Consider the following 21353-nt stretch of genomic DNA (forward strand, 5'->3'; position numbering starts at 1 on the left):
GTCATGCACCAAACCGAAACAGCTACAAATACAGCCCCAATGATTGCAAAAAATAAAATACAAGATGAAATATCAACAGATATGCACCAACAACTGGGAGAAAGACAAAAGAGCAGGGAAATGTAAAAAAAAAAGTGTTGGACAGATTGGGGATAGACAAAAAAGGATCACTGGAATGGCCAAGAAGAGGTCAGCTCAACTGGGACGGCGAACCAATCATTATTATTGCCCAAGATCAAGGAAACTACACCAATGGATTAAAAAAGATGGTTGGACTGAGTCAATCAGACAGGTGTCAGTTCTGCAAGGTAGAAATGGAAAGCACAAGTCACCTGCTATCAGGATGTAAACAACTCGTGTAAGAGCAGCTGTACACCCAAAGGCACAACAAAGTATGTCGAGTAATCCACTGCAACATCTGCAGACATTTCAATATCTCAGTTCCAGAAAACTCATGGAAACATGAACCATGTTTGTAGCCCCCACATCGAGTGGCCTTCTGGCTTTGTGGAGGGCAATATCCCATTAAAAAAAAAAAAAAAAAAAAAAAAAAGCAATCACTGAAAACAAGGACATAATGCTCATGTATGACCTGATGATTCCTTTGAGTGTGACCATAGAAAGCAAAGCACTGCGACTGGATATAGCACTCAGGGACAAAAAGGAGAAGAACGCATTGCTAATTTTTTTAGGTTTCAGGTTTCAGGTTTCAGGACCCAGTGAGTTTGGCCTATATAAGGTAGAAATCAAGAAAAGGACCAAATATCAAGACCTCAGGAATGAAGTGAAAAGATCCTGGAAGTTGAAGAGCAAGAAAATTCTACCAGCGATAAAGACGAACCTTACAGAGATCTTAAAAACCATCCCTGGGAACATTACTACAGACAAACTAAAGTTGGAGGCTGTATGGGGCTCAGTGACGATCCTGAAAAGATTCCTTGAAACAAAACTTTGAGAACAACAAAACTTCACAACTTCGCCCATGAATCACAATCCTTCACCGAAGTGGGGGTGGTAGTGGGGTCAATATACGAAAAAAACTCACCTAACCCCCCAAAAATTGATACAAAAGGTTTTTCAATGGATTCTGGTACCATTGGGCATGCTAAATAACATACTAAAAATCTAGTAACATCTGACTTCCGGAAAGGGGTCATTTTCAAGATGGCGTCCAAGATGGCCGCCGGGAGCTTAAAATGGCCATATCTCAATTATTATTCAACCTAGAAAGGTGGTTTTGGTGTCTAACCCTAGGTTTTAGGGCCCAAGGAATCCAATTGAATCAATAAAATTACCATCAGTTAATTATTTATTGACAAGTCCAAGATGGCATCCCAAGGTGACATCCTGATCCACTAAAATGGCTCTGTCGAATAGTAGTCAACCTAGAGAGATATTTTCAGTGTGTATACCGAGGTTTAAGGCACCCAGGAAATCATCAAAATTACTTAAATAAGCACAAAGTAATCAGGTAATCCAGTAAGCCAGGTTTACCAGCCCATTAGGCATTTGTTGTCTTATACAGTTAGTCGCTATTCATCGTCATCCTCCGACTCCTCTGGAAGAAACTTGTTATGTGGATTGTCACATTCTTCTTTAGCATGCCCAATGGTACCAGAATCCATTGAAAAAGCTTTTGTATCAATTTTTGGGGGGTTCAACCATATATTGACCCCTCTATGGACACTTCGAGTCCTGGGAGGACTCCATTCCACCTTTGAAAACCCAAATTGTGGAGATAACAACGACACACACACACACACACACACACACACACACACACACACACACACACACACACACACACACACACACACATACGAGCTTCTCCTTTTGGCAACAGTTGCAAAAAAAAAACTAGTACAATTACCTCTGCCTCCGAAGATGGACGGAGGTTATGTTTTCACCCTGTCTCCCTGTCTCCCTGTCTCTCTGTTTGTGAGCAGGATATCTCAAAAAGTTGAGGACGGATTCGGATGAAACCTGCTGGCCATGTTAGATGTGTGACAAGAACGAATTAATTTTTAGTGAAGAATCAGACATTTTTTAATATTACAAAGTGATATCTTCACAATTGAGAGATGGGGCAAAAAACGATACCTGGAGATGGGGCCAAAAACGATACCTGTCATGATATCTTGCACTGCCGCTGCTCGCTTATACTACCAGGAACTGTTACGAACCTGACACCTATCACCCATTAATATTTGTCACATTGCAACATTCTCATGAGTCCAAGTTGCATCCAGGAACAGAACATTTATGGTTAACCATTTTAAAATTGCCACTCTTTCGTCTAAATGCTGAACATTATGTTGCCATATTAAGGGGGGACTAAGAGGTTGATGTTTAGTTCTTGGAATGTTGGTAATTTGACACGAAAGGGGATGGAGATTGTTGATATGGTGAGCATGTGAAGAGTGCGGGGTAAGGGACGGTTTGTTTTCAAAAAGACCAGATAGACAGCAACTATTGCAAGGGAGTTAGGTTAGGGTTTTAAGGTTCTCCACAGTGGAAGGGCAGGAAGAATGGATCAAGTGTTGTTGTTGTTGGAGGTGGTGGAGGTTGTCTTTGTGAGTGAAGACTGATAATGATATTTGTAAAACTGATTGTTGAGAGGAGTTTGTTCAATGTCATTTCAGGAAAAGACACTCGGGTGGGATGCCTGAAGGAGGAAAAGGAGGACTTCCGGAATAGTGTTGAGGACTTGGTAAGACGTTTTTCAGAGGAGGAGGTGATTTTACTCGGCGTGTTGGTCAAGAAGTGAGTTTCTTTGAAGGAGTACCAGGTGTGAATGGCTATTAGACCAGAAATGAAGGAGAATACTGAAGTTTGAAGAAAGCAGAAGGTTTGGAACTTCTCATATTAATTGTCACAAGCTCAAAGAGGAACATAAGATATGTTCTGGAGTTGACTCTACCAGACCAGATTGATGATTTTCTTGTGACACAGAAGGATACCATTACAGATCTGGCTTGTAAGGTGATGCCAGGGGAGGCAGTCGTGAGCGGGTATAGTTTATGAGTGTTTAATTGGAACCTGACTACATCAGAAAGGGAAGAGTAAGAAGAACATCAATGTGTGGTGTGGGGTTAAACGGTGTCAATGCAATCAGGTTCAAGGAAGATGTTGTTAGGATAAGGATAATTCAGGCTACAGAGGAGCGAGTCAAAGGGAAGTGGAAGAAGGTGAAGGAGGCCTTGTTGGGGGCGAGCAATGAAGTGTGTGGAAAAGAAGGAAGGGAAAACCAAAAGAAAGGAGCAGTGCTGTTGAAATGAATATTCAGGAGGAACAAATCCTTACATACCCAAGTACACTTCATCCATACATGGCCGAGCAGGCCTCATCCATACATGGCCGAGCAGGCCTCATCCATACATGGCCGAGCAGGCCTCTTCCTTAAATACTCAAATAGATCCAACCCTTACATGCAGGTTTCATGGTGATGCACACAAACAGGCCTCACATTGTCACACACCCAAACAACCTCCACCCCCCATGTGTTTCTCACAAACAGGACTTACTCACACAATCTCCTCCTACAGGCCTCATGTTTTGCTTTCAATAGGTTTCCCCAGATCTTTCAGACAACACATTGTCCCATAAACTGTCCAACGTCTCAGTTTACCCCTGTGAATGACATCGACAGTGCAAGCATAAAGCAATATAACCACGCCTATCATCAGGGCACATAGTCCCATCATTCCACAGACATGATGACATTTCACTAATGGATCCAGCACAAAGGACGTTCGAAGCATCCAACAATGGATAAAACATTCTCTTTCAAACCCGGCAACTGTCAGCTCGGTGCTTGATGCACGACACACATTCAGCAATGACACATTTCATTTGTATTTCGACACTCGGACAACTATTTGCCAATTATTTCACTTCGTTCACGCTTCTTTATTTCTGTATCTCCTTCCATCCTCTGGTGACATCATAATGGCCTCCAATGTACTTTTACATCGATTACAAGGATAATAGTAACCAATGATGTCTACCAATGTCTTTATCCCACATGTGATACAAGACAAGGTTCTCCAACAGCACTAGGTGCTGTACGTGATGTATACCCACGTGGAGGTATGATTGTGGGATAGGGAGACTAAAAAATAGGCCCACATTATGGGATAAATGGGATAAACTTCATGTGATATGGGATAAACATTATGGGAGTTTATGGGATAAATTAAGCTTTATGGGGATAAATGGGGAAATAACTTTATGGGGAAACTTTATGGGATAAATGGGATAAACTTCATGGGATATGGGATAAACTTTATGGGAGTTTATGGGATAAATTAAGCTTTATGGGGATAAATGGGGAAATAACTTTATGGGGAAACTTTATGGGATAAATGGGATAAACTTCATGGGATATGGGATAAACTTTATGGGAGTTTATGGGATAAATTATGCTTTATGGGGATAAATGGGAAAATAACTTTATGGGGAAACTTTATGGGATAAATGGGATAAACTATATGGGAATTTATGGGATAAATTATGCTTTATGGGGATAAATGGGGAAATAACTTTATGGGGAAACTTTATGGGATAAATGGGATAAACTTTATGGGAGTTTATGGAATAAATTATGCTTTATGGGGATAAATGGGGAAATAAGTTTATGGGGAAACTTTATGGGATAAATGGGATAAACTTTATGGGAGTTTATGGGATAAATTATGCTTAATGGGGAAACTTTATGGGATAAATGGGATAAACTTTATGGGAGTTTATGGGATAAATTATGCTTAATGGGGAAACTTTATGGGATAAATAAATAGGCCTACAAAAGGATTTCCGAAGAAACTAAAGTAGATGGTCATGAAAAACTTCTCAAAGCGATGCACATGTGTACCTAGGCTGCAAGGCCAAAATGCAAGGCCGAAGAAACTCCCCTTACTATCTACCTGTTGAGAAACATCATTTTATCGACAAAAAGGATGTTTCTTCTTCTTCTTCTTTTGTTATCCACATTATATTAGCACAAAGATTCAAAAATACCATTTAGCCTGAAAACCAAAGTCCATGATGATAAATATCTTGTCAAACGAATACACATTCATGCGGTCACATGACAAGTACATGTACCTTGGCCTGAAGACAATGCAAGGTCATTCATTAAACACCTGCTGATTATAACTTCAGGTTTGATCAAAAGTCAAGCAAACGGTTAATATCAAGCCTATGCCTAAAGGCCCGAAAATGAAGGACACCATTAATGAAAGCATGTCAACATTCCAATAAAGTCAAACTTTACTGGCTAGGATAGGAAGGAGAAAAGGTACAAACAAAGAATAAAGTTTGAAAACTGGCAAAAACTAGGGAAGAAGAAGAAGAAGAAGCAGAAGAAGAAGAGGAAAGGAGGAGGAACAAGAGGTCGAAGAAGAAGTGGAATAAGAAACAGAGACAAAATGCGGGCACTGTCCAAGGCATGTCACAGAACCTGCATATAATTTGCTGAACGAGTGAATGAACGACTCATACAAGCAGTAAATGGTTTGTACTACAGGTACAGGTAAGTCATCCGGAAAAGAGAGTGGTTCTGACTTCACCTGTGCCTATAGTAGTACCGGATATGCAGGTGATTACCATGCACTAGCTAGCAGGAGGCGATGGTTGCACAGGACCTCTCATGACATCACGCTGATCAGTGCGGTCAGGAAAACCTTTTATGAAAGAGGTTCCTTCCTGCTCATTTCGCAACTTCGACTCATTCTTCATGAATTGTGCTGTCTGTGGCTTTCCACTGTATTATTCTCGTGTTGGCCTGAAATACACACTCACATTAATTATTGATGTGGATCCGAGCTTTACCGATTTGTAGGTTCTTCCATGTCAGCTTCACCGATTTGTAGGTTCCTCCATGTCAGCTTTACCGATTTGGAGGTTCCTCCATGTCGGCTTTACCGATTTGTAGGTTCCTCTATGTCGGCTTTACCGATTTGTAGGTTCCTCCATGTGAGCTTTACCGATTTGTAGGTTCCTCCATGTCGGCTTTACCGATTTGTAGGTTCCTCTATGTCGGCTTTACCGATTTGTAGGTTCCTCCATGTCAGCTTTACCGATTTGTAGGTTCTTCCATGTGAGCTTTACCGATTTGTAGGTTCCTCCATGTGAGCTTTACCGATTTGTAGGTTCCTCCATGTCAGCTTTACCCATTCGTTAGTTCCTCCATGTCAGCTTTACCGATTGTAGGTTCCTCCATGTCAGCTTTACCGATGTGTAGGCTTCTCCATGTCAGCTTTACCGATGTTTAGGTTCCTCCATGTCACCTTTACCGATGTGTAGGTTCCTCCATGTCAGCTTTACCGATTTGTAGGTTCCTCCATGTCAGATTTACCGATTCGTAAGTTCCTCCATGTCGGCTTTACCGATTGTCGATTCCTCCATGTCAGCTTTACCGATTCGTAAGTTCCTCCATGTCGGCTTAACCAATTTGTAAGTTCCTCCATGTCAGCTTTACCGATTTGTAGGATCCTCCATGTCAGTTTTACCGACTTGTCGGTTCCTCCATATCAGCTTTACCGATTTGTAGGTTCCTCCAAGTCAGCTTCACCGATTTTTAGGTTCCTCCATGTCAGCTTTACCGATTTGTAGGTTCCTCCATGTCAGCTTTACCGATTTGTAGGTTCCTCCATGTCAGCTTTACCGATTTGTAGGTTCCTCCATGTCAGCTTTACCTATTTGTAGGTTCCTCCATGGTAGCTTTACCGACTTGTCGGTTCCTCCATGTCAGCATTACCGATTCGTAAGTTCCTCCATGTCAGCTTTACAGATTCGTAAGTTCCTCCATGTCAGCTTTACCGATTTGTAGGTTCCTCCCTGTCGGCTTCAGCGAGTTGTAGGTTCCTCCATGTCGGCTTTCGCGATTTGTAGGTTCCTCCATGTCAGCTTTACCGATTTGTAAGTTCCTCCATCTCAGCTTTACCGATGTATAGGTTACTGCATGTCACCTTTACCGATGTGTCGGTTCCTCCATGTCAGCTTTACCGATGTGTAGGTTCCTGCATGTCACCTTTATCGATTTGTAGGTTCCTCCATGTCAGCTTTACCGATTTGTAAGTTCCTCCACGTCAGCTTTACCAATGTGTAGTTTCCTCCATGTCACCTTTACCGATTTGAAGGTTCCTCTATGTTGGCTTTATCGATGTGTATGTTCCTGCATGTCACCTTCACCGATTTGTAGGCTCCTCCGTGTCAGCTTTACCGATGTGTCGGTTCCTCCATGTCAGCTTCACCGATGCGTAGGTTCCTGCATGTCACCTTTACCGATTTGTGGGTTCCTCCATGTCAGCTTTACCGATTTTTAAGTTCCTCTGTCAGCTTTACCGATGTGTAGGTTCCTCCATGTCAGCTTTACCGATTTGTAAGTTCCTCCATGTCAGATTTACCGATTTGTAGGTTCCTCCCTGTCGGCTTCAGCGAGTTGTAGGTTCCTCCATGTCGGCTTTCGCGATTTGTAGGTTCCTCCATGTCAGCTTTACCGATTTGTAAGTTCCTCCATCTCAGCTTTACCGATGTGAAGGTTCCTCCATGTCGGCTTTAGCGATTTGTAGGTTCCTCTATGTTGGCCTTACCGATTTGTAGGTTCCTCCATGTGAGCTTTACCGATTTGTAAGTTCCTCTATGTTGGCATTACCGATGTGAAGGTTCCTCCATGTCAGCTTTACCGATGTGTAGGTTCCTCCATGTCAGCTTTACAGATTTGTAGGTTCCTCCATGCCAATTGTCGGCTTTACCGATTCGTAAGTTCCTCAATGTCGGCTTTACCGATTTTTAGGTGCCTCCATATCAGCTTTACCGATGTGTAGGTTCCTCTATGTCGGCTTTACCGCTTTTTAGGTTCCTCCATGTCGGTTTTACCGATGTGTAGGTTCCTCGATGTCAGCTTTACCGATTTGTAGGTTCCTCTATGTCGGCTTTACCGATTTGTAGGTTCCTCCATGTCGGCTTTACCGATTTGTAAGTTCTTCCATGTCAGCTTTACCGATTTGGAGGTTCCTCTATGTTGGCTTTGCCGATTCGTAATTTCCTCCATGTCGGCTTTACCGATTTGTAGGTTCCTCCCTGTCGGCTTTACTGATTTGTAGGTTCCTCCATGTCGGCTTTACCAATGTGTAGGTTCCTCTATGTCGGCTTTGCCGTTTCGTAAGTTCCTCCATGTCAGCTTTACCGATTTGTAGGTTCCTCCATGTCAGCTTTACTGATTTGTATGTTCCTCCATGTCAGCTTTACCGATTTGTAGGTTCCTCTATGTCGGCTTTACCGATTCGTAAGTTCCTCCATGTCGGCTTTACCAATTTGTAGGTTCCTCCATGTCGGCTTTACCGATTTGTACGTTCCTCCATGTCGGCTTTACCGATTTGTAGGTTCCTCCATGTCGGCTTTAGCGATTTGAAGGTTCCTCTATGTCGGCTTTACCGATTTGTAGGTTCCTCCATGTCGGCTTTACCGATTTGTAGGTTCCTCCATGTCAGATTTACCGATTCTTAAGTTCCTCCATGTCGGCTTTACCGATTCGTAAGTTCCTCCATGTTGGCTTTACCGATTTGTAGGTTCCTCCATGTCAGCTTTACCGATTCTTAAGTTCCTCCATGTCGGCTTTACCGATTCGTAAGTTCCTCCATGGTTAACGATTTGTAGGTTCCTCCATGTCAGCCTTTCCGATTTGTAAGTTCCCCCATGTCCGCTTTAACGATTCTTAAGTTCCTCCATGTCGGCTTTACCGATTCGTTAGTTCCTCCATGTCACCTTTCCCAATTTGTAGGTTCCTCCATGTCGGCTTTACCGATTGTAGGTTCCTCCATGTCAGCTTTACCGATGTGTGGGCTCCTCCATGTTAGCTTTACCGATGTGTAGGTTCCTCCATGTCAGCTTTACCGATTTGTAGGTTCCTCCAGGTCGGCATTACCGATTGTAGGTTCCTCCATGTCAGCTTTACCGATGTGTGGGCTCCTCCATGTCAGCTTTACCGATTTGTAGGTTCCTCCATGTCAGCTTTACCGATTTGTAGGTTCCTCCAGGTCGGCATTACCGATTGTAGGTTCCTCCATGTCAGCTTTACCGATGTGTGGGCTCCTCCATGTTAGCTTTACCGATGTGTAGGTTCCTCCATGTCACCTTTACCGATGTGTGGGCTCCTCCATGTCAGCTTTACCGATTTGTAGGTTCTTCCATGTGAGCTTTACCTATTTGTAGGTTCCTCCATGTCAGCTATACCGATGTGTAGGTTCCCGCATGTCGGCTTCAGCGATTTGTAGGTTCCTCCAGGTCGGCTTTACCGATTTGTAGGTTCCTCCATGTCAGTTTTACCGATTTGTAGGTTCTTCCATGTCAGCTTTACCTATTTGTAGGTTCCTCCATGTCAGCTTTACCGATGTGTAGGTTCCTGCATGTCGGCATCAGCGATTTGTAGGTTCCTCCATGTCGGCTTTAGCGATTTGTAGGTTCCTCCATGTCAGCTTTACCGATTTGTAAGTTCCTCCATGTCAGCTTTACCGATGTGTAGGTTCCTGCATGTCACCTTTACCGATGTGTCGGTTCCTCCATGTCAGCTTTACCGATGTGTAGGTTCCTGCATGTCACCTTTACCGATTTGTATGTTCCTCCATGTCAGCTTTACCGATTTTGTAAGTTCCTCCATGTCAGCTTTACCGATGTGCAGGTTCCTCCATGTCGGCTTTAGCGATTTGTAAGTTCCTGCATGTCACCTTTACCGATTTGTAGGTTCCTGCATGTCACCTTTACCGATGTGTCGGTTCCTGCATGTCACCTTTACCGATGTGTCGGTTCCTGCATGTCACCTTTACCGATGTGTAGGTTCCTCCATGTCAGGTTTACCGATTTGCAAACTCAAACAAGCTCATAACTTGGTGTCAAAGGTCCAGACTCCCGTTGGTAACATCGGTGCAGTCACGTGACATGTAATAATGGGATCTTTGTTTTCCCTGGACAAATGAGAGCCATGTGCGAGTTCAAGATTGCCTCTCAAATTGGTCCTACGTGGAGATGATGATGCACCATGATCACGTGACACTTATCAGCACCTTCAAATACGTTGCAGTCAGCAAGGCATGGAGGTGATGACTCGGTGAAGACCTGGTTCCCCTGGCATACCACTTACTTCCGGCACACATACTCGATGTTTGTCCGCACAGAATAAATATGTTTTTCTCAGCAACTGTTGGTTCGATTGACAGGAAATTTTCACCATAGGTGTAACTCCACCTGTATAATTTTTTAATGATAATTATGACGTCGTAGATCGCGTGGTTCGGCCGCCATATTGAAAAAACCGAAAAAATTTGCACCTCTATATCTCCGAAAGTGCTGAATAGAAAAAGTTGAGACATGGCTCATTGTAAATAACTCTTCATGGGGAATAAAATATGTTAATGATGATGTCATAGGTGCCTCCATTATGACAAGTACATAATCATAATTCAATCAATTCAAGTACAAGTCATAATTCGATAAGTACAAAACTTAATCCGATCAAGATGAAATTTCTTGAGCATAATCTCGGAATATATTAGTTAGGGAAAAAACAAAACAAATGATGACGTCATCGGTCACGTGGTTCGGCCGCCATATTTGTTTTAACACAAAAGCCTTAAAAACCACTGAAAATACATTTGTGTCTGCAAGCTGATTGACTGCAGCCATATTTCATATTGGACGGGGTGTTCTAAATCAAATACTGTCACACTGTCCCGATTGAGTCAGCACAGCCACCCCTGAAGACACCGCACAGCGGATCACTACATGCCGATGATTGGGTGATGTGCACCTGCCTTTAGTTACACAGACACGAGACCTTGATACAGAGAGTAGTTGAAAGTTGATGGTGTCGCACTTTCGAAGTTTGCAGGCTTCACTTGTTCCCAACACTGGATCTCCGATGTGGACCGTTCATGGCGATTTATTCCCAATTATCATTTCTTTAGTCCCGCCTTCCATGCATATGTAATAAATGTATGGCCAAGACGTGAGTTTTCATGGATTTTACCTCTACCAGCAAAGGTGCCACATAGTTAAACCATACCCTCTTTGTCTGACTGTCTGTCTATCTTTCTGTGAGCACGATTTCTCAAAAGTTATGGACGGATTCGGAAGAAACTTGGTGGGCAGGTTGGGTGCATGACAAGGACGGATCGATTAGATTTTGATGAAGATCCGGATCTGGATCTGAGAATCTTCCATGTGATTCTTCACCATAGAGAGATGGGGCCTAAAACGACAAATAGCATGAAATATATCTCAAAAAGGTATGGATGACGTGAAAAAACAAGGTGGATGAGTTGGCTAGGTGACAAGAACAAGCTGATTAGATTTTGGTTCAGGTACGGATCCAGATTCGGCATGTCAGTAGATACACAGGTAAACTGTTCCACCTGGCGGAGGTATGTGCTCTGCTGATTAGATTTTGGTTCAGGTACGGATCCAGATCCGGCATGTCAGTGGATACACCAGGTAAACCTTTCAGTATGGTGCAGGTATGCGCTCTGCTGATTAGATTTTGGTTCAGGTATGGATCAAGATCCGGCATGTCAGTAGATACACAGGTAAACTGTTCAACCTGGCGGAGGTATGCGCTCTGCTGATTAAATTTTTGTTCAGGTACAGATCCAGCTCAGGCATGTCAGTGGATACACCAGATAAACTGTTCAGTATGGTGCACTGGTGCAGGTATGCGCTCTGCTGATTAGATTTTGGTTCAGGTACGGATCCAGATCCGGCATGTCAGTGGATACACAGGTAAACCGTTCAGTATGGTGCAGGTATGCGCTCTGCTGATTAGATTTTGGTTCAGGTACGGATCCAGATCCGGCATGTCAGTGGATACACAGGTAAACCGTTCAGTATGGTGCAGGTATGCGCTCTACCGAGTGTCGTTGTAGTTTTTCAATGCGACTATTTGCTGGGACGAAGACATTGGTCCAATGCACCACCGTGTCCTTCAGGGCGGTGTTCGGACCACCTGCCTGGATGACGAGGCAGTGTTGTGTTATCGTAGTTCGATAAGACGTATTGACACCTGTCAAATGAGAGATAGATCCTTCGAACACACCTCCACGGGAGGAAGGTGACAGGAGGAGGATCAAGACACCGAGACGTGTCCAACCTATTGAGTGAAGCCACCATCGGTCCATTACAGGTACATTTTGACTACAGGCCCATAAGCTCAGGATGAAAATAACCCCTAAAGTGCGATTCGGATTGAATCAGGTGTTTGTTCTTTTACACTCGATTTCATTTTGAGAGAAAAAACTGTCATCTATCGATTTTAATCTTCCAGTATGCCCTCCTGTCTTGTTGTTCCAAATTGGGACAGATGATGAAACCCAAATGAGACGAGGCTCGAAGTGTACAAATAAACCTGAATAATCGCACGTTCCGTGTCCTTTACGAATGCACGAAGTATGACGTCAGAAATTGCAAACAAAAACGACTTTTGTTCATTAGAAATTAGGAATTTGCTGCGATTTCTTCTAATTCATGAAGAACTATTAAAACCCTTTCACTCACTAAATATTATATTTTAACCCCTCCCCTCTCCCATCCCCCATCCTCTTCCATCCCCTCTCTCCCCACTTCCCTCCCCCCTCCCATCTCCGCTGCAGATACTCTCTTCCCCATAAATCATCCACACCTCCTCTTCTCCATTAACCCCTCCCCCCTCCTCTTCCCCATAAAACTTCCTCCCCTCCTCTTCCGCATGAACCCTCCACTCCTCGCCCCCTCCCCACTTCTTCCCCATCAACCTTCCTCCCCTCTTCTTCCCTATGAACCCTCCACCCCTTTCCCCACTTCTTCCCCATGAACCTTTCCTTTCTCCCCTCCTCTTCCCCATTAACCCCTCCCCCCTCCTCTTTCCCATGAAACCCCCACCCATCCTTTTCCCCATGAATCCTCCACCCCTCCTCTTCCACATGAACCCTCCACGCCCCCCACACCCCACCCCACCCTTCCTTCCTTTTCCCCATGAAGCCTCCACACCTCGCCCCCCTCCCCACTTCTTCCCCATGAACCGTTCTCCCCTCTTCCTCCCTATGAACACTCCACCCCCTTGCCCACTTCTTCCCCATGAACCTTCCTCCCCTCCTCTTCCACATGAACCCTCCACCCCCCCCCACCCACCCCACCCTTCCTTCCTTTTCCCCATGAACCCTCCACCCGTCGCCCGCATCCCCACTTCTTCCCCATGAACCCTCCACCCGTCGTCCGCATCCCCACTTCTTCCCCATGAACCCTCCACCCTGTCTTTCTCATGAACCTTCCACGCCGTGCATAAACTGGTCCTTACAGCAAAGGGTGCGAGTTAATTAAAACAAAAAATAAAACAATGAATCAACCTGCAACATTGCCTCTGATACGAACAATCATGGATTCATCAAAGTAGAAATGTCAAAGATCAAATTCAATGTGTTTTATCACATTTGAGAGTCAGAGATAGTCGAATCTCGTGATGTGGTTCAAAGAGCATTTCTGAAATCGCAAACTCCTAAAAGTTAAAAGTTCAACTGTCACGACAAATGGCCTCGAATTCGAAATAGGTTACGAAAGCCACTGGATAATTGAAAAAATAATCATCAAAAGCTTAAATTGTATAATAAACTTGCAAAGGTACCCAGCGTTGCAGGACAACGCAGTGTCACTTTACGATGGGAATATTAAGAGAGGAGGGAGGGAGGGGAGGGAGGGAGAGAGGGAAGGGGGGAGAGAGGGAGGGGGGGGGGAGAGGGGAGAGAGGGAGGGGGGGAGAGAGGGAGGGGGAGAGAGAGGAGGAAGGGGGGGAAGAGAGAGGTGGGGGAGCAGGGGGAGCGGGAGGGAGGAGGAGGGGGGGGAGGAGACGTAGGGGAAGGAGTGGGAGGAGGGACCCTGCTGCTGCATGGCAAAGCAGGGTTACCTGTGCTAGTATGATATATAATTAGTGCCGGGCCGATAAATCGGTGTCGGTAATCGGCACAGGCCGATTGCAGTCAGTGTGAGTGCAGATTATAGTACTAGAATGTACACAACCCAAAAACCTTGAGTATCTTTCACCCTCGTTTGAGGTGAATTTGAATAAACAAATTTTAAAAAACAACGGTGCATTATAGACGTTCCAAGGTGTGCATAAACATTATTCTTTAGAAACAGGTGGCAATTGTTGTGTGACGGGTTAACATGCAAAACATGTTATATGGCAAACGACTCGAAATTGGATGTTTTCAAATTTATTTTGCTATGAAAGTCACAAAGAGAAATTAGGTTAAAAGTTCAAACCTACTGTATCTCCTGCCTGGCCATACTAAGGTAATGTGTTACCCAAGCAGTACGTCTTGCGTACCTTCCCGGCGTACACGAGTGCACAAATTGTCTGTTTAATGTGTTTTTTCACATTTTTTAAGGTATATTAATATAACTGTATTAACTATATTGTTGCGAATATGGAATTTGGCCTCCATATCCGCTTGTAAATATTCCCCTATTTTCTCCGATACTCCCCAACTCTCCCTTACCCCATTCCCTAGTCCCATTGTCTGTAAACAACACCCATTAGAGCCGATCTTCCCCTTCATCCCCCCATTAAATGTCGTGCCCAGGTCCCCCGCACCACACGTAGACAATTATAGGACATCTTGCTAGTTATTCTTAATCTATGTCAGTTAAGGACTTGTTTCCATTAATTATGACTCTTCGTTGCACCAGAATGTGATTATATGGCACCTGTTAGGAAGTTTAGGACCTCCCCATACCTCTCCGCATCTCTTCCCCATGAAGAAGCGCCAACTACAACAACAACAACAAAAGAGGGGGGCGGCGCGGTGACGGCATGGGGAGTGGGCGTCCTCCTTCCGGCTCGGTTAGCCGCCATTGACCACGCGCTCCACGGGGTTACCACGAAGGGGCTCCCTGTCGGCCCCTCGTCAAGGGCGGAGCCGGTAACCCCCGCACCCAATGAGAAGCCATGGGCCGATGCCATCTGGGGCGGCGCTAACGAGCCGAGGGCGTGTCACTCCCCGCCGGAGATATACGCGGCCCCGCGCCGGACGTGAGGAGAGATGCGCCCCGAGCTTGGAAGGAAAAGACGCCACCCTCCCGAGCGCTGAGCGACCTCCCCAGCTTGAGACCAAAGTCGCGACCCACAAGCGCTGTGATACCTTCACGCATCTCTGGACACCACCGTACGTGATTCTGTCCCTGAGCCAGGTGCACCTGGAGCGATCGCTACCCGCTTTCCTGGCCATCAAACCCCGTGTGAGTGAGCCTTGTCCCGCGTTTACCTGTCGTCTGTCCGGGGATAATATAAGTGTGTTTAAGTGCCCACCTTCCTATGTTTCCCTCTTGTCCCTGTAATCTAAACCTTCCGCAATTGTAATAACAACCTTTGAGAACCGTATCCCTGGTGTCGTATTGTGTGATTGTAATCCAGCCGGGTGTCTTCTTTTTCTTTCCTATTGAGCCAGCGTAGCGCGATTAGTCAACATTCGGGCACAATCGGGTAACTTGTACGGATACGGCGGCCATCCCGCTCGGCCCACCATACCATCAAAGTCGTATCTGTAACAATTGGTGTCGGGAGTGAGATTCGAGGCCCGACCAAATTTTGAAGGAAAAAAAAAAACGAATAGAGGAAAAAAAAAAATTTGGTCAAAATTTGGAGCGGCCGAAATTTGTTTTGTTTTACGAAACTCGAATTTTGCAAGTCGCGCTATGGCGGATCAAGACGGCTGGGGTCCGGTAGGGGAGAGTGAGGCAGGGTCGGTCCAGGACCAAATTGAGGGACGTGAGGAGAGCGAAGCAGCGAGGGTAGCAGACGCGCAAAATGGCGCCTCGCTGGTCACCGCGCCCGTGACCGTGGCAGCGCCCCTGGTGGATCCGAACCTTTTTATGTTGCAAATGAGGGCCCTTATGGAACGAATAGAGGGCCAAATGGGGGTAATGAGGGACGAAGCGAGGGGTACTGGTGAGGGGTTAGACAAGAAATTTGGGAAGTTAGACAATAATTTTGAGGGGTTAGACAACGGGATAAAAGAGGTGAGAAATGGGTTAATGGGGGTAGAAAACAGAATGGCCGCTCAAGAGAATCAAATGGAAGGGATGCAAAAAAGGGTTAGAGGGGTTAGAAAACAGTATGGAAGGCAAATTGAGGGACATGAGGGACCAAGCGGAAAGGGAAGTTAAACAAATGGAGCAGCAGATAGAGGGGGTCAGAATGGGGGTAGAAACCAAACTGGATGCTCACAGGGAGGAAATGGAGCAGATGAGGGTGGCATCTGGGCAGGAGATGCAAGTGATGGGAGAGGAGATCAGAAGAGGAGTGAGTGAGGAGGTCGGAGGAGTGCGCGAGGAGGTGAGGCACTGTGAGGAGCACATGGAAAAGGAGGTGAGAAAGGGGACTGTAAAGTTACAAGGGGGCATAGAGGACCTGACGCAGGAGGTGGAGCAGCTGACGGTGGGACAGACGGAGTTAGTGGAGCAGGTTCAAAGGAACACTGCGGTATTAGGAGGTTTAAAGGCGACACAGAAAGAACTAAAAGATGACTTGGTAGCGACGAAGAGGGAATGTCAGATGGTACGTGAGGGACTGACAACGAGGTTGGACGAAGTGATAGAGGTTATGGAGACGAAGGACCGGCAGGTGAGGACGCACATGGAAACGGTCAAGGTAGCCTTAGAGGATGAGCTTGAGGATACGTACCGGGGAATAAAAGAGGTGAAGCAGAAATTAGAAGAAGTGGAAGAAGGGATGAGCGAAATTAAGAAGCGACGGAGAGGGGATAAGAAAGAGATAAAAGAGGAGATAAAAGAATTGGTCCAAAGTCTGTGTTTGGATCGTGATGATGTGCTCATTAACCGGATGAGGGATTCGCAGGTGATGGAGGAGAAGCGAAGAGGAAGAGGACCCGGTGTAAGTGGTGACCAATATGGTCGTGCGTATGATGCGCCAGGTGATTTAAGAAGCTTGGGGGTCGAGATTGACCCGGGTGTTCGTGAGAGGCCGTTGGTGAAGTGTGCGACAGGTCTGGTGTGCGAAAAAGGAGGTGTGCGAGAAAGTCCGACTCTGGGGTGTGTGAGGAAAAAGTGCGTGCCAAGGAGTGAGTGTGCTGGCGAGAGTGAGTCGGTCGTAGCGCGTGTGCGAGGGGGCACATGGAAGCGTGGTGTGGTGAGTGTTACAGAGGGTGTGACGGGAGAGTGTGCGCAGGAGTGTGCGCGAGAAAGGTGTGTGACGGACAGGTGCATGAGGAAAGAGTGCGCTGTCAGAAGTAAGGAAGAGTGTCCACCTGTGGTGAGTGTTACAGAGGGTGTAACGGGAGAGTGTGCGCGAGAAAGGTGTGTGACGGACAGGTGCATGAGGAAAGAGTGCGCTGTCAGAAGTAAGGAAGAGTGTCCACCTGTGGTGAGTGTTACAGAGGGTGTAACGGGAGAGTGTGCGCGAGAAAGGTGTGTGACGGACAGGTGCATGGGGAAAGAGTGTGCTGTCAAGAGTAAGGGTGAGTGCGTTGTCACGAGTGGAGGTGAAAGTAGTGAGAGTGACATGGAGCGTGAGTTAGTTGTGACAGGTGAGCGAGGATGTACACCTGGGATGGAAGGATGCACACCTGGAATGGTAGAGCGTGAGTGGGAATGCACGCTGGAGTTGGTGGTGAGGCACGTGGTTGGGTGTGCGAATGAGAGCACACCTGTGATTGTCACAGAGGAGGTGACAGAGGAGGGGGCGCGAAGAGGTGTTTTGGTGAGGTGTGCTACCAACGAATGTGTGCCAAAGTGTTCGGTGGTCAGGTGTGTGACCAAGGCTGTGAGTGGAATGGGTGTACCTGGGTGTGTAAGGAAAGGTACGAGGAGAATGGGAACGGCTGCATGTATGAGCACGAAAGGGGTAGCGTATGCATGTAAGCCTGCAGGCGAGGCGTCGACGATAACCGGGTCAAAGGTTAGGTCGACTTTTAGCCGAATCGGGCCCTCGGTGCGTGCCGGGCTTCGCGTGCCGCGAGAACCAGCGGAGATCCGAGCCACGGCGGGTTCGAAAGGACCGCCGTGCGCGATCCACGCTGGGCCTCGCGTGGAGCGGCCGCGTCCGGGCTCCACTAGGCGGAGCTGGCAGCCCGATAGAAAGGGTCGTCATGGCGACCACTTTTTGGTGAGACGTGCCGGCAGGTCGAGAGCGGGACATTGGATGGCTCCGTGCCGAGATGGTGCGTGGGATCTCGGCACGGGTAAGCCCCCGTCCCTGCCCCGAATGCCGGACGCATCCAGCCGCCGGCACAAAACAACCAGCATCCATTGCTTGGCTTTACGAAGCCGGGCTTTGGACAGGGATTGGCGCACCGAGAGGTATTAGTGAGTAGACTGGGTGATGAGGTTAGTGTTTTGGACCCAAAATTAGAGAAAAGCAAAATTTGATGATTGGCAGAGGATTGGCAGAGTGATGATTGGTAATGGTACAGTGATTGGCAGATGATTGGCAAATTTTTGATTTATTGAAATTTGATGTGCAAAATTGGTAGTGAGAGACCCCCGATGTGGTGGGATGGCAAATCCACCATCCTTCCCATGTGGGGGCAAATGCGCAATAGCTTATGGGGTTGATGGCAGTGAAAACTAGCCCGGGTGGGTTAGGTTATATTGTAGGGATCTAGCGAAGATGACATTAGGTGACGTTAAGTTTAGTTAGTGACTGATACCTGTAGTGGGGACGCAGGTAGATTAGTGTGGATGATAATGACGTGGGAGCGCAATAGTTTAAAGGGACGACTGGGAAGCGCAAGTTTCAGAGGGGAGTAGTTAGGTGAGATGATGCCGTGTTTGTGAGAATTGAACAGGTGTGATTGCACAGGGGTGCAACTGGACAGGTGTGTGGAGCAGTGTATGAGTAGTGAGTGTGTGGATCAGCGCGAATGCGCTTGGGGAGAGAAGGGTGCAGGTGGCACCAGGTGTGAGAGCACAGGTGTGCAGGTACAGGTGTGTGGAGAGAGTTGGAGTGAGTGGTACGGAGTGGTGTGCATGGTGCGAAGGTGTGGATGGGGGAAGAGTGGACCCCTTTCACGAGCACCCGGGGCGGGTAGTGTAAGTGTTAGGTAGAGGGTGCAGGTAAATTGTGGTTGGATATTGGCATTTGTGGTGCGGTTGCAGAATGGTGTTGTGAATGGGTGCATTAGTGTTGTGGAAATGGCTGGGCGTGTAGCCTGTTAGTGTGTGTAGTTGGTTGGGCACTCCACCACTGTGAGGATGTCGGCCAGGTGAGGCCGCAGGTGGGCTCTGGGAGCCGGTAGTTGTGAGTGGGTGCCTGAGGATCCCGGGTGTGGATCGGGCAGCCCAGTGCCAGAGAGGGCACGGAGTGGGGAGAGAGCCAGAGGGCCTTCCCCAGGTAGTTAGGTTAGGGTGAGGAGCAGGTAAGCTCGGAGGCAACTGCAGTGGTGGAGGTGTGCAGGTGGGTAGACCCACTGGGAGAGGTACACGCCGCAGCCCAGAAATTGTGCGAGGGCACCGGGAGATGAATCGGGGGAGTGAGACCCCAAATTGAAGAGCACCACAGTTTGGCCAATGGGAATTGGTTTTTAGAACCCATAGTGTAAGAGGGCCAATGGGTTGGCCGGAGAAAGCCCCCGGGTAGTGTAAAGTTGTTAAAGTCATTTAGGAGATAGTTAGGATTGATGAACCTGTCGCACCATACGCAGCCACTTACCTGTGGTGATGATGATGACTCCACACCTGTGTTTTCTTTGTTTTGTGCAGGAAATGAGATTGCTGTGAGGATTTGTGAGACGCATCACGACGTGGATGAGACATTGGGGTGATTCCATCTCTCCCTCCCTAGGAGGGACTGATGATGAATTGGTAATGGCAAATTTTGATGTTGAGTTGAAAATGGCAAATTTTGATGAGAGTTGAAAATGGCAAATTTGATTGGTTAGGAGGGAGAGAAGACGAATTTGGTATATGGGAGGAACGGGGAAGACAGTAGGGATGTTTGTTGATTTGTAAAGTAGATGTTTATGAGTAGTGTTGTGTTGTGTGGATGCAGTAAGGGGTAAGGGAGGGGCCATGTAGGTTACCTGGTGGGGGGGGGGGCGTACGATAGGAACGTACCTGTCTCACCTGGTTCCCATGTGCCCCCAGTGTGCATTACCTTACATTGCGTGCACTTTTGCGCCCTTACCACCTTACTCACTTGTCTGCTTCTTTTGTCTCCCACCTCCGAGGATCTGGCTTTGGGGTAGAGAGAGAGGAGAGAGAGGTGCTGGCTACGCAGTTGTGGGCCTGCACTTTCGCTGTTGGCTGCCTGGATCGATACACCATATGGACCGCAATGTTTGTGGCCACCCACAATGGACCGCAGCTCTTTTGCGGCCAAGCACCACCCGTGGAAGGACCTATGGGTCAACGTGGCACCTATGCCATACAGGTGAACCACTAATAGTTAACACCACCAAGTGCACCACAAGAAGAGCAAGAGACACCTGCAGGGTTAGGGGTTGTTGAAGTTATTTTTATTCCAATGAACAATGGTGACTGCACCGATTGGTGGTGGGGTGGTGCTGTTGATGCTCGGGAAAGGGTGCTCTGCACGTTATTAAAGGCCGTCGGCCACAGAGCACTCGTGGGTTGGTGTATCGATGTTGGCAAGCGCGCTCTCTCTATGCATAACATCTGCATGTGTTCCTCCAAAAACAGGTCCTGGATCGTAGTGTAGATATCAGCGTAATCTTGTAAATAATGCTCCCTACCGGCTGTATGTTTAGTTTGAGAATTCTTTCCGGATTCGGTTATCCTGTGGGTGTGTTTCTGTGAGGAGAAGGGTGCAACGTCGCAGGGGGACATATTTACTCATTTGTGAATATCTGTAAAACTGTCGCACTCAGGGTAGAGTTAATAGTAGAGGGAACTACATTGCGTGCCACACTAAAGTAGGTAAAAATTTATCGGGTCGGGACGCCCCGAGGGTAGAGAAGGGTGCAATGTTGCGAATATGGAATTTGGCCTCCATATCCGCTTGTAAATATTCCCCTATTTTCTCCGATACTCCCCAACTCTCCCTTACCCCATTCCCTAGTCCCATTGTCTGTAAACAACACCCATTAGAGCCGATCTTCCCCTTCATCCCCCCATTAAATGTCGTGCCCAGGTCCCCCGCACCACACGTAGACAATTATAGGACATCTTGCTAGTTATTCTTAATCTATGTCAGTTAAGGACTTGTTTCCATTAATTATGACTCTTCGTTGCACCAGAATGTGATTATATGGCACCTGTTAGGAAGTTTAGGACCTCCCCATACCTCTCCGCATCTCTTCCCCATGAAGAAGCGCCAACTACAACAACAACAACAAAAGAGGGGGGCGGCGCGGTGA

This window comes from Myxine glutinosa, chromosome 2 (assembly GCF_964187855.1).
Source record: "Myxine glutinosa chromosome 2, kmMyxGlut1.1, whole genome shotgun sequence".
Classification (NCBI taxonomy): Eukaryota; Metazoa; Chordata; class Myxini; order Myxiniformes; family Myxinidae; genus Myxine; species Myxine glutinosa.